The sequence below is a fragment of the Myotis daubentonii genome, chromosome 6 (genome assembly GCF_963259705.1).
Source record: "Myotis daubentonii chromosome 6, mMyoDau2.1, whole genome shotgun sequence".
Classification (NCBI taxonomy): domain Eukaryota; kingdom Metazoa; phylum Chordata; class Mammalia; order Chiroptera; family Vespertilionidae; genus Myotis; species Myotis daubentonii.
Window position 1 is genome coordinate 27,916,107 of NC_081845.1, and position 12,411 is coordinate 27,928,517.

Here is a 12,411-nt window from a genome sequence, read left to right on the forward strand (position 1 = left end):
CCCTCAGCCCGGCCTGCACCCTCTCCAATTGGGGACCCCTTGGGGATGTCTGATGGTGGGTTTATCCAGCAATTGGATATCACTCTCACAATCCTGGACCACAAGCTCCTAATCGCTTATCTGCCTGCCTGATTGACCCTCACTGCCTCTGTGTGCCAGCCTAATTGCCCCGAACTTCCCCCTCCTGCTGGCCTCATCACCTTTTACTGCCCCCCCTGCTGGCCTGATGACCCCTAAATGCCCCCCTCTGCTGGTCTGGTTGCCCCTCATGGCCCCCCTGTTGGCCTAGTTGTCCCACACAGCCTGACGTTCAGTCATTTAGTCATCCCTCACTAACCCCCTGCCAGCCTGGTCATAGGCAGCCATCTTGTGAGGGTGTGAGAGTCAATTAGCATATTACCTCTTTATTATATAGTACTAGAGGCCCGGTGCACAAAAATTTGTGTACTCAGGGGGGAGCGGGGGGTCCCTCAGCCTGGCCTGTGCCCTCTCGCAGTCTGGGACACCTCAGGAGATAATGCCCTGCTGGCTTAGGCCTGCTCCCGGGTGGCAGAGGGCAGGCCCAATCCCTAGGTGCAGCCCCTGGTCAGGCTCAGAGCAGGGCCAATCAGGGGGTTGGGCCACCGCCCTCTATCACCCACAGAGCAGGGGGTTGGGGCACCGCCACTCTCACACTCAGGGCAGGGCCGATGGGGAGGTTATGGCTCTACCCCGTCACACACAGAGCAGGGCCTGTGGCGGGGGGAGGGGTTGGGGAGCTCCCCCCTATCAGGCACAGAGCAGGACTGCTCAGGGGGTTGTGGCCCTGCCCCCTGTCACACACAGAGCTGCAGGGCGATCAGGGGGTTTGGGCGCTGCCCCCTGTCACGCTGTTCCCGGTGCCGGGAGGCATATTAACCTTTTATTATATAGGGTAGAGGCCAGGTGCATGGGTGGGGCCGGCTGGTTTGCCCTGAAGGGTGTCCTGGATCAGGGTGGAGGTCCCCACTGGGGTCCCTGGCCAGTCTGGGTGAGGGGATAATGGCTGTTTGCAGCTGGTCACACACCCTTCAGGGTGGAGGTCCCCACTGGGGTGCCTGGCCAGTCTGGGTGAGGGGCTGAGGGCTGTTTTCAGGCTGGGAGTGACTGAAGTTCCCAACCGCTCCTTTTTTTCTTTTTCTTTTTTTATTCTGGGCCAGCTTTACCTTGAGGCTTGGCTCCAGCTCTTAGGCCTCCGCGGCTGAAAGTAGGTTTCTGGCCTTTGCTTACAATGTTGCGAATCTGCTGGCTGAAGTCCTTTGGTATTTGTTACAATGTTTCTTAAACTGCCCGCTCAGAGGCCTGCAGCCGCAGGTGGGGAACGTTGGTTTCTTCTGTCACTGAGGCAAGCAAGCCTCATGTTAGTTTCAAGCTGCCTGGCTGCCAGCCGCCATCTTGGCTGACAGTTAATTTGCATATCACCCTGATTAGCCAATGGGAAGGGTAGCGGTCGTAAGCCAATTACCATGTTTCTCTTTTATTAATGTAGATGACCATGAAGTTTTAGTTAAGCAAGATGAACAGCTACTGATATCTGCTATATAGCATTGTATCTATCTATATAGTCAACCATAATATACCAAATGTATTTTTCTTCCCCTGTGTTCTCTAACCATATGCCACATGAACTTAAAATTTTAAGAGGGTTATTCTCATGTTAAATATCTTTGCCATGATGAAATAAAATTAAATATTATTTTTCAAATATTATTTTTTATGGGAAAAAATGTTTCCTTAAACTTTTTAGATACTTGATATTGATACTCAAGTGATGATTGTTTTTCATCTTGGAAGATAAGTGTATGTGTATGAGCTGTTAATTTCCTTGACATAATTTATTTTGTAAAATCACAGTCATTTATAGGCATTGGGGATTAAGTCAGTCTGAATTAGAGGGAGAAAATGCCAATTATTTTAAGCCATATAAATCTGCTTTAATAAACAGATCTGGAGTCATTAAAAATGAGTATATTTTCCTGGTTAACTATCTTATTGACCTTGTAACTTGCTATTGATTGGCTTAATAAGGTTTACTTCTTCTTAGAACTTTATTCTAGCATAGGTTAAATAATTGCAAATTCTGAATTTCTAGAGTTTACATTTTAGTGCTCGATTAAACAAATATATTCTATATTGTTCACCTTTATTTGGGTAGCATTGGATTGGCATTTCTTAGTTTGAAATTTCAACATATCTATATATATAAAATCCTAATATGCAAATAGACTGAACGATGGAACAACCGAACAATCAGTCGCTACAACATGCGCTGACCACCAATGGGACATGGCAGGTATTGGCTGCGGTGGAATGGTGGAGCAGGTGAGCAAGGTCACCAGACCAAGGCGTGGTGCTAGTCACTGTCATCGGGGTGAACCTCTGGTGGTTGCTGAAAATTTTTTGCTCCCGCATGCAGTGGTCCCACCCAGCACTCTCACCTACTTCCAGCGCTGGCCCCGCTCACACCCTCAGCCAGCACTGGAGCTGCTGCTCACACCTGCTGCTGGCACTGGTGCCAGTCCCAATCGCTCAGCACCTGTCAGTGGGTGCCAGCGGCCGGCACCATCAGCATCGGCGCATTCGAGTGGCGGTGGTGGTGGGAGCAGAGCTACCGGCAGAGGACTAGGGGTGGGACAGGAGGGGCCTCATGGGGGCCATGGAGAATGGGCCAAGACCCGCCTGTGGGCCCACCGCAGCCCTGCTGCACACAGTTCCTTTCAAGGTACACGAATTTGTGTAATGGGCCCCTAGTAAATGGTTTCAACACAATAGGAGGGCAATTGTGTTTTATTATATCCCTTTTGACTTGTCTTAGTTGCCTCTCCTCCTTTCAAAAAATATTAGTTGATGGTAATTCTACTGTTAAAGAGCTTGCAAATGGCTACATTATTTATCCTGTAATATTGATGGGGCACATCAGAACTATGACACATAATTCAGACGTTTTATTTCAGCAATTTTCTATCCTATTTACTTTAACTGGCACCCCTAGAGTTACAGTACTTTATTGACTTAGTTTAAATGGGCTATAGTTACTTATGGGTTAAGCAGGTAGGCTGATTGCATTAATAAAATTGATAAGTAGGCAAGTTATCCTTCCTAATTTATTTCCATGGCAACAGGCAAGCAACCATGCCTTGTTTCTCAGGAGCAGAATGCTAATAATCAAATGTGCCTTACCCAGATGAATATATAACACAGTTTACTAATATAAATGTCTCAACATTGTGTATATTACTAAAGAGAAATACACATTAATTTTGCATCTAAGTTACATGATGGATATGCTCAGGAGAATGAAAAAATATGAAAGTTCCTCTGAAACATCAAAATTGTTCATTAAAGTAATGTATTTTAAATAGAGTATACAGTGAACAATTTAATTCTCTGACACTCATATTGTTTATTTTAGGAGGTGCTTATATTACAGGAAAATGTAGTAATGCACAGTTATTTTGACATCTCAGAAAATAATGGGTCCTGCACAAGAGTTCAATTAAGCAATAATCCCTGGGAAAAATGGTCATTACTACCAGTTAATGATTGGTTTGTTAGTTAATGGCCCAAGGCAAAGCTGAGGGTGGTTAGGAGTCTAAAAAACAAGTTGTGAATTGTAGCAATGAGAGATCTTAAGGCATTTTACCCCACGGTTATAAACCACCTTTAATGGTTTGAAATAGCAAGGATGTGCTGATTATAACATAGGACAGTCTCTGAAACAACTGATACTTCTAGGAAATTGACAACTGATTATCTTGTGATGCTTCCTGATATTATAAATTTGCAGGTATATTTTTTCCTTTAGAATATAGGCATCTCTATTATACACATATATTATTTATTTGGTCAAAATACATGCAGTGTTGGCCATGCTACAAAGTGCATTCTCTTTTCAGTTTTTTCAGTTAAAAATATTAAGTGAATTCTTATTAGTGATAATTGAATATTTTCTTCACGTGTCTTGGTTGACAAGTTTTGACTTGTATATTAGTTTAACTTTATCTTGAAATGAGATCACCCACAGAGTTTTACTTAATAGGCTTTACGACTACAGAATGTGCTTATGAGTCCCTACATCCCCCTGCTCCCCCAAGAGGAAACTTCCCTTGGATCTCCTGGCCCACAACCATGTCCTCATGAGTTCACAAGTAATTTCACAGAATAAATGTGCTATTTTCAGAATTTCTTTACCTAACGTCACCAATATCTTATTGCTTCTATTATTTTTTTTTTTTTTAGCTTCTAGTTTTTAATACATAGGAAATTAGACTTCATTATCCGGGTACTTGCCTCATAAAACTACTTGTAATGAAACTAATAACGTCTGAGATACAGGAAGGCTTCATCTGCTCTTGGAAATAATACTTTGCACTCAGCTTCAATTAAGTCTGACAACTACATCTGGTCAACTGGTGAATTGATAGGGGGAACCAATGAAAATGATAATTTGGCACTTGAGGTATATTTTTGAAAAAACAATTTCTTTTAAAAAGGCAATTTTAATTAATTCAATCAACATTTTATAGGTATCAGCTAGAATGTGGCTTTCGTTCAAGGAACATCTCACTGAAGAATTAATTTTGGTCCAAAACCAAACAACAATCTCCTTTCTCTCTCTCTCCTCTCTTTCTATCTCTCTCTCTTTCTCTCTCTATCTCTCTCTCTCCCCTTGCTTCCCTCCCTCCCAACAACTACCATTTGATTACAGAGATGTTAACTTACAAATGAATAAATTGAAATTTTTACAGGCTAAGTGGCCTATTCAATGTCACATAGGTAAAATTAGCAGATCTAGGATTCAAAAAATTAGTCTGGGTGTTGTGAATTCAAATCCTATATTTGTTTATATACATAAAACACTAGAGAAATTATACAGTAAATATGATCCTAAACACTATAAAAATTATCTTGTAAAAATATTACAACAGTTTGAAGCTAATATTTTCAGACACAGAACAAGTGATTATATTACTAAAAGAATATTTGCCATCCTAAAATGTCATTATAAAAGCATTTTCCCATTGAGAGTAATTTTATTTTATGAATACTCTAAACACAGTAAGAATCTCTGCATGTTCCATAATACATTTTAACTTCAGTATCAAACTGAGCAATTAAGACCCAACAAATTTGGCTTTTATTTTAGATCACAGTGGGCTCAGAAGGTCACTGGATCCATACAAAATGTTGACATCCACTCACATATGTCCCATTCACATATATGCATATATACATATATACATATAGAGGTGAAGCTTTGGGTACTTAATAATTCATCAATTTATGCTCCAACCTTATCCCTATTTACTAAACCAATCTATTATTCATTGGTACTTTTAGTACTTCTTAGTAATGCATATTTGTGTTCAAAAGAAACAAAATACTTGACATTAGATAAAGAATTTATGATACGTAAATAATGACTATTAGTCCAATAAAGACATGCTGTCAGCAGACTATCTTCTTTCTAAACTTAATTGAGAATGCAATGCAGTGTGTACATTATGTTGCTCCAATTAATTCAAATCATTCCTAATTGGGATCTCTTAAATAACTCCCTCCTGGGTCTTGAGAGGAAATTGAATCAAGCATTAAATCAGGAAGTCATCTCTATCTTTAAATATATTGTTATTCATAGTCAAATATGCTGAAGTTGCTAAAGATTAAAGAAAAATTCTTTTCTTGCACTTTATAAGTAAGAGGCTGTGGTTAGTTAAAATTATGGTTAACTGAGTGGTTAAAAACCAATTACATAATTATTTCTGTGGACAACTGGAATTACCTGAAGTACTTATGATAGGGAATCAGGTTGAAATACAAACCTAGAAACAGCAAAAGCTAATTTAACTGAGTTAGAATAAAACTCATTACTGATAATGATGTTATAGAGATAGTGGTAAGGAGGAGACAATATTAGCTGCATAATATATAATGAAAAGCGAGGTTTCATGTTGAAATAATAATAATATGAAGAGAAAGAGCAATGGTGTTTCATGAGCAATCACACAAAAATAAAACAAATGAACGACATAAACTGATGAACAAAAACAGATCCAGAGACAGAGAAGCATCAATCGGACCATCAAACCTCAGAGGGACGGTAGGGGAGGGTGGGGGTAAGGGGGAGAGATCAACCAAAGGACTTGTATGCATGCATATAAGCCTAACCAATGGACACAGACACCAGGGGGGTGAGGGCATGAGTGGGGGTGGATGGGGGGCAATGGGGGGATAAGGACACACATGTAATACCTTAATCAACAAAGAAAAAAAAAGCAAAACAAAGGAGTTTGCAAATCCCAGGATGGGAAGCATTCCTGAGCAGTTCAGAGCACACTGGAGAAATTAAATTTTTTTTCTAGGTACCATATTTTCAGAAGTGATTGAAGAAGGTAAAGGCTTAGGAAATGGTGTCATAAGAGACTGGTAAAGGGCCTATAATTGCTAGTGTAAAATATAGATTTAAGATATAATAACATTTTCCAAATATTTTAAAATTGAAGACTTGGGAAAAAATTACACTTACATTGTTCTGACTTATTTCTCCCCACATCACCTTGCGTACTGAGAGCTTGTCCTGCAAAACCACATAGAATAATTTTAGCCAAAGATATACAGGAAAGTCATTATCCAAGCATAGCTCTTGATGTCAATGGATATACTAAGGTTATTCCCATCATCCTTGGATAAGGAGGGGGGTGATAAACTGAGGCAGAGTACATAACACTGTAACTAAATAGTATGTTTATGAACACAGCCAAGGCACTTCTGCTTCTGTCAGTTAAACTTTGTTGCTAGTCACTTTATCCCCTGGGCTCAACTTTAATGAACAATGAGGATTGTATTTATACCACGCCATGCCTATTTCAGTTGGCTTGATGATCATAAGATGAGAAGTGTTTGAAAGATTGAATCTAACAGACTGAACAGCAGTGACTGTATTTTCACATTTAAGGGTGCAGACATTTGCTAGCTTTTCATCAGAACTGAGTTCTCTTCTAACTATGCACACAGTCTTTATTTCTCATAATCCCTTAAAGTTAAATTTGACATGTTCCTAAGTTCTAGTCAATAGAAAGATAGCAGAAGTGACGTGTGACATCCTAGGCAAGGAGTACAGACCATTGGCATGTAATCACCATTGCTTTTTTCCCCACTCTGGCTGGATATGATGGAAAATGATCTCTGGGGAACATCTGGAAACCAAATATCAAAGATGGTTGAGTCCCAATATGAAAGGAGTCATTTGCGGGAAAACAACTTATTGATTAGTAATGGCAACTTATGAATTTACATGAGCAAGAACTATAGTTCTAATGTATGAAGACACTGATGTTCTGTGGTATATTTATTACTGTAGCTGGTGTTATTCTAACTAATATGGGAATCAAAAAGAATGTGATAGTGCTAACTGAAAATTAAATTATAATATTGACTTAATTGTTGGGGTATATGTAGGTTATACACAAAGTGATTTTGGAAGATGGAAAGATGGAATTCCATATTATGTGGTGAGAAAGTATTTGGTAAATATATAACTTTAAACAACTTTTACACCAGTCCAATTGTACTAGTATGCCTGTAGGTCTCAGTACTGAACACAGAGTTAGGAAGAGTTATAATGAAATGTGCAAACTACACAGCATACGATGGAATCTTTAGCATACAGATATAATAGAAGTTAATATCTAGATCATAGGTAATAGTAAAATGTAATAAAATTTTTAGGATGGGATGAGTTATGATCATAGTTGCATTGTTTTCAATAGAATTTATTTAATTGTAAGTGTGTAATTATTATTTAACAATGACTGTGATTAACAATTGGCTCACACAATTCATGAAAATTTACTACTTGACCCTTGTAATCTGATATAAGCCACTTCTAGCACATAACTATAAATTTTGGACTTTATTAGAACAAGAAATGAGTTTTGTATGTTTTAAACCACTGATATTCGGGTGTTTATCTGAGACCACAAGTAGCACTGATCTAACGTATGCACATGGCTACATATTTAAATTCAGAAATGACAAGTGTCTTCAACTTATTTACTGTTCCTCCAGGTGATAGGGAGTCTTTACTCCTCCACTCCCTGAGATCCCAATATCTTGTCTGGTAGGTGGTATTGCCCTGGGTTCCAGTAGGACTTTTTTCTCCTGAGTCAATGGCTATGTATTTTGAAGGTAGAAGTGGGATTGTCAAAATTCAACTCTAGTAGTAAAATCAACACCCTATGTGTCAGAGTTATAAGGTTTTCATTATCTTAAGGCAACTGGACCATAACGTTGAAATTCTGTGAAAACTGTGCACCTACATAAATCAGGGGCATTTGGAGTAATCAGTGAGCAACTAGGAAGCAGAGAAGAAGACTGCTGATACATGCGCCAGACGTATATCCCTGATGGACCTTTCTTAAAATAATTCTATAATTTTCAACCCAATTTTAAAGGACTTCTTAGATGGGCATCGATACATCTGAAAACATCTATAGCTTTTGATGCTATGCCATATTTTGCATGAGCTTTAAAAATTATGCAATTTTCTCTCCCAGGTAATGTACTGTTTCTTTTAGATATTTCATGGAGAGATGAGGGCACATGGATAAAACTTTTTAATTATGCAACCAAGTCTGCCATTGTTGTTCCTTTAAGTTTGAGAAAGCCTCCCCCTCCAGGCTTTTGAGAGCTAGTTTCTATAGGTAGTTGCTAACTTTCTCTTTGGTACATGCTACATAACTTTTCCCTAAGAAATTACTATCCAGTTGCAGGTAGATAATATTAAATCAGGTAAATCTCAATCCTTGTGTACTAAATTGAATATATTTCCTTTCCAGAACCTCTGTGCCACTAGGAATATGTTTTTGATAAATGTCATCTGCCTTTAACTCACATTTCTTGTTTCAGCTGGCATATTAGCCATCATAGTGAAAGTGCTGTTTTGGAGCAGAGAAAACTGAGCCATGGGAAGACCATCTAATTAAATATAAATGTTTATAATTACTGAATATGGGGGTCCTCTCCCCTGCTCCCATTATATATACATGTAATCTGCATATGCCGCTATCATAACAGATAATTAAAATTCATTCTTTCCTGGAGATAAATATCATATGCCAATAGGTCTGTATTGTAATAGCGTTGCACCTCCTGCTTCTGAATGTATGTATTTAAACAAAACTGCTAAAAGGATTCATACACTAGGTTCTCCCTGAAGCCACTTTGGGGCCATCTGCTTCTCAGTCACCATCCAAGCTCTTGTGAGTTGATAGAACCTCTCTGGAGCTGGGCCCATGCCAAGGTCTCTGAGGCAAGGTCCCTCTCTATTGGGTTGCTGGGACAGTGATTCTGTATCACGCTACTTGGGACAGTGATTCTGTATCACTCTACTTTCCATAGCAACACAACCTTCCCCATTTTTGCTTATGTTCCTCACAGGCAGACATCAGGGAAAGGGTTTCCCTAGTAACTGGTCTATCCATCCCTTCTATCTCCTGGAGGCCAACCCTTTTCCCCGTCTCCCTAACACTTTCTTGTCAGCCACTCCAAACCACATTCCCACATGTTTCAACTCAAGTCTTATGTTCCCTAGTGAAACTTTCAAAATAGGAAGGACATAATTTAAATTGTCAGTGGGTCAAGCTGAAGCGTTCACTTCTCTTTAGTTGGACGCTGGTATTTATTTGAGGTAGCTGAAGCTCTGTGACCGAAAATCAAGCTTTATTTTAAATATGTCCTTTGTTTAATGCTGCAGAATTACATCTTCAATAATGGAAAGAGGTTTGTGGAGAAGAAGAACCATATCTAATGGGTATTGAAATGCAATTTCACAGACATTCTTGGAACAGTTCCTGTAATAATATTACTTTGCATTAAACCAATTTATTTGCTTAATGTGAAGTTATCAAGAAAACTAAAATCAGAGAAATAAAAAACATCCAGGCCATTTTTATATGTAAAATATCAATAAAAATGAATACACACAAAAATAGGCTTGCATCTTTGGACAAAAATAGAATTTTATCAATATGATTCCCACAAAGATAATTAGAGACATTATTTGCAAGATTGTTTTGAAACTTAGGTCAGCATCACAACATTCCTGTAAAGACTTGTTTTATTATGTCAGTAATCGCAAGAGAGACAAAATCATAGGAGACTACTTCCAATTATAAATAGGTCACATATTCATATACATAACCTTTTTCTCACAATTGGGAACTTAAACAAATAATTTGGTATATTTTTAACACAAGGAAAATATTCAGGCAGAAGCAAAGGGAAATAAATATCCTCTAGGATTCCAATCCTAAAATGGAAAAACAACCCAAAGCCTTTCTGTAGTTGAGTAAAATCTTTTAATTTTGCCCACTAGGTGACTAGAATTACTTATATTAATTTGAGTCAGGGAAAATACTAAGAAGATATCTAGACCTTGAGAATAATAGAAACTCCTTTTTTCTTCTTCTCTTATGACATCAGTTAACTACACCCAAAAAGTAAAGGGATGATACTCTTGACCAGGGGTCCTCAAACTACGGCCCGCCGAAAACATTTATCTGGCCCGCCGGGTGTTTTTGCAGCCGCTGCCGGTTCTGCTTAACAGCCGACTCGTCCGGGGCCCGCAGTGCGCATGTGTGGAATGTCTGAGGGACAGTGAACTGGCCTCCTGTTTAAAAAGTTTGAGGACCTCTGAGACAAATGAGTAAGAGAGGTATAGCTGTTCTCACTTCAACTAAATATGTTTCATGGAGTGAGTAGAGGGGAGGTCATAACCATGTCTCTTATTTGGATGAGTTAAATTAATATGTTGTGTTCTAACTCAGCCTATATTCCTAAGTGGCCTGGATACTGCATTAAAAAAAAAGAATGTTTTGCACTGCACAATACTCAGATGCAGGGCAATTTTACTTTCATTATACTAGATTCATAAACATTTATCTTCAGCCTCCGTTTGAATCAGATTTGGGAGAATCTCATTGGTCTTCTAGTCCATATTTTGCTTGCATAAATTTTCTTTAAACACTGCTAATGGGGTGTTATAGCATTTCATCTTGAAAACTGTTATTAACTACTCCACAAACTAATGTATTTCATTAAAGAAAAGTGTGAACAAATAAAAAGTCTGGCAAGATGTTGCACTGAAATCCATAACCATGTCTATATTTCTTATGACATTTACCACCTACTACTTCAGTTATTTTAATTTCCTCCAGTTCTCTTTAGCTCTGAAGTCTGACACTCTAAATGGTCTTTGGAAATTATCTCTTTAACATAGAGAATAAAGGCTCTATTGTTTACATTAATCCAGCTATTGCATAGTCACAAGTACACCTTTAGCCTGTGTTTGTCCTTTTAGACTCATCACACCTTTAATGAGTATTGAACTTGTTTACTATAACCTCTAGCCCTTTTGTAAATCATTTTTTGTTATCTAGATTTTCCTTTCACTGTAAGAAATTCATCATTGATTATGAATATGGTACTTTTCAATTGTGGTTTTGATGAAAAGGTCACAGATTGTTATTTCCAATATGTTTTTTAGAAATCATCTAAGTTATGTCTCTCTTGCCAATTTGATAATCATCCTATTCTTTTTCATAAAATATGGAACACTTCATGGATTTTCATGTCATCCTTGTGTAGGGGCCATGCTAATCTTATCTGTATCATCCCAATTTTAGTATATGTGCTCCCGAAATGAGCACAATAATCATTTTTTATATGTCTTCCTCCAAAAGAATGAACACATATCAATTTATTTAATCTAGCAGTTTTGATCAACAGACCAAGAATCAACTGAATTATACTACAATATAACCTGAGTTTACTTATTCACAGAGATATATAGTTTATTAAAAGGAGAAAAAATTAGAGATTATTTAAGCAAGCATCATCTTTCAAAATTATGGTAAGAGAGCCTCATAGAAATGAAATGGCCTACTTAATTAAATATTTATTAGAAACAAGCTATATTTTATTTATTTGTAGTACCCTCTTTTTCAGCAAAAAATTCCTATACTATTATACTAGATTCAGAAGCTATGAAAATTAATTATGACTGGTTGTTAAATTACATTAATTTATCTAGATTATAGACAATAGACATAAAAGGAATTCTGTTACTAGCATAGAATATTTGGCAGAAGAAATAAGTGACACAAATATCTTATTTTCCCCTGGTAATTACCATAATTTTTCTTGATGGATATGTGCATGATATCCTGATATTCAGTATTAGCAGAGAGTGCAAGAATATCAGTTAGAACCTTGTCTCACTTCTTACTTGAAAATAAATAAATGAACTCTGGGCTCTTTCTCAATCTCAGAACATTCTGACCTCAGAAACAACTTTATCACAATAGTGGCTGCTGGCTTAGTTGTTAGAATAAT

The 12,411-nt window shown here is 38.0% G+C and overlaps 1 non-coding gene across 1 annotated transcript; it reads right to left on the reverse strand.

Annotated features, from left to right (window-relative positions):
* Positions 1 to 11,619: 11,619 nt before the first annotated feature.
* LOC132237737 (U6 spliceosomal RNA) lies at positions 11,620 to 11,726 on the reverse strand. The gene has a single exon (XR_009453581.1). It is a non-coding gene; the product is annotated as a U6 spliceosomal RNA (small nuclear RNA).
* Positions 11,727 to 12,411: the final 685 nt, after the last annotated feature.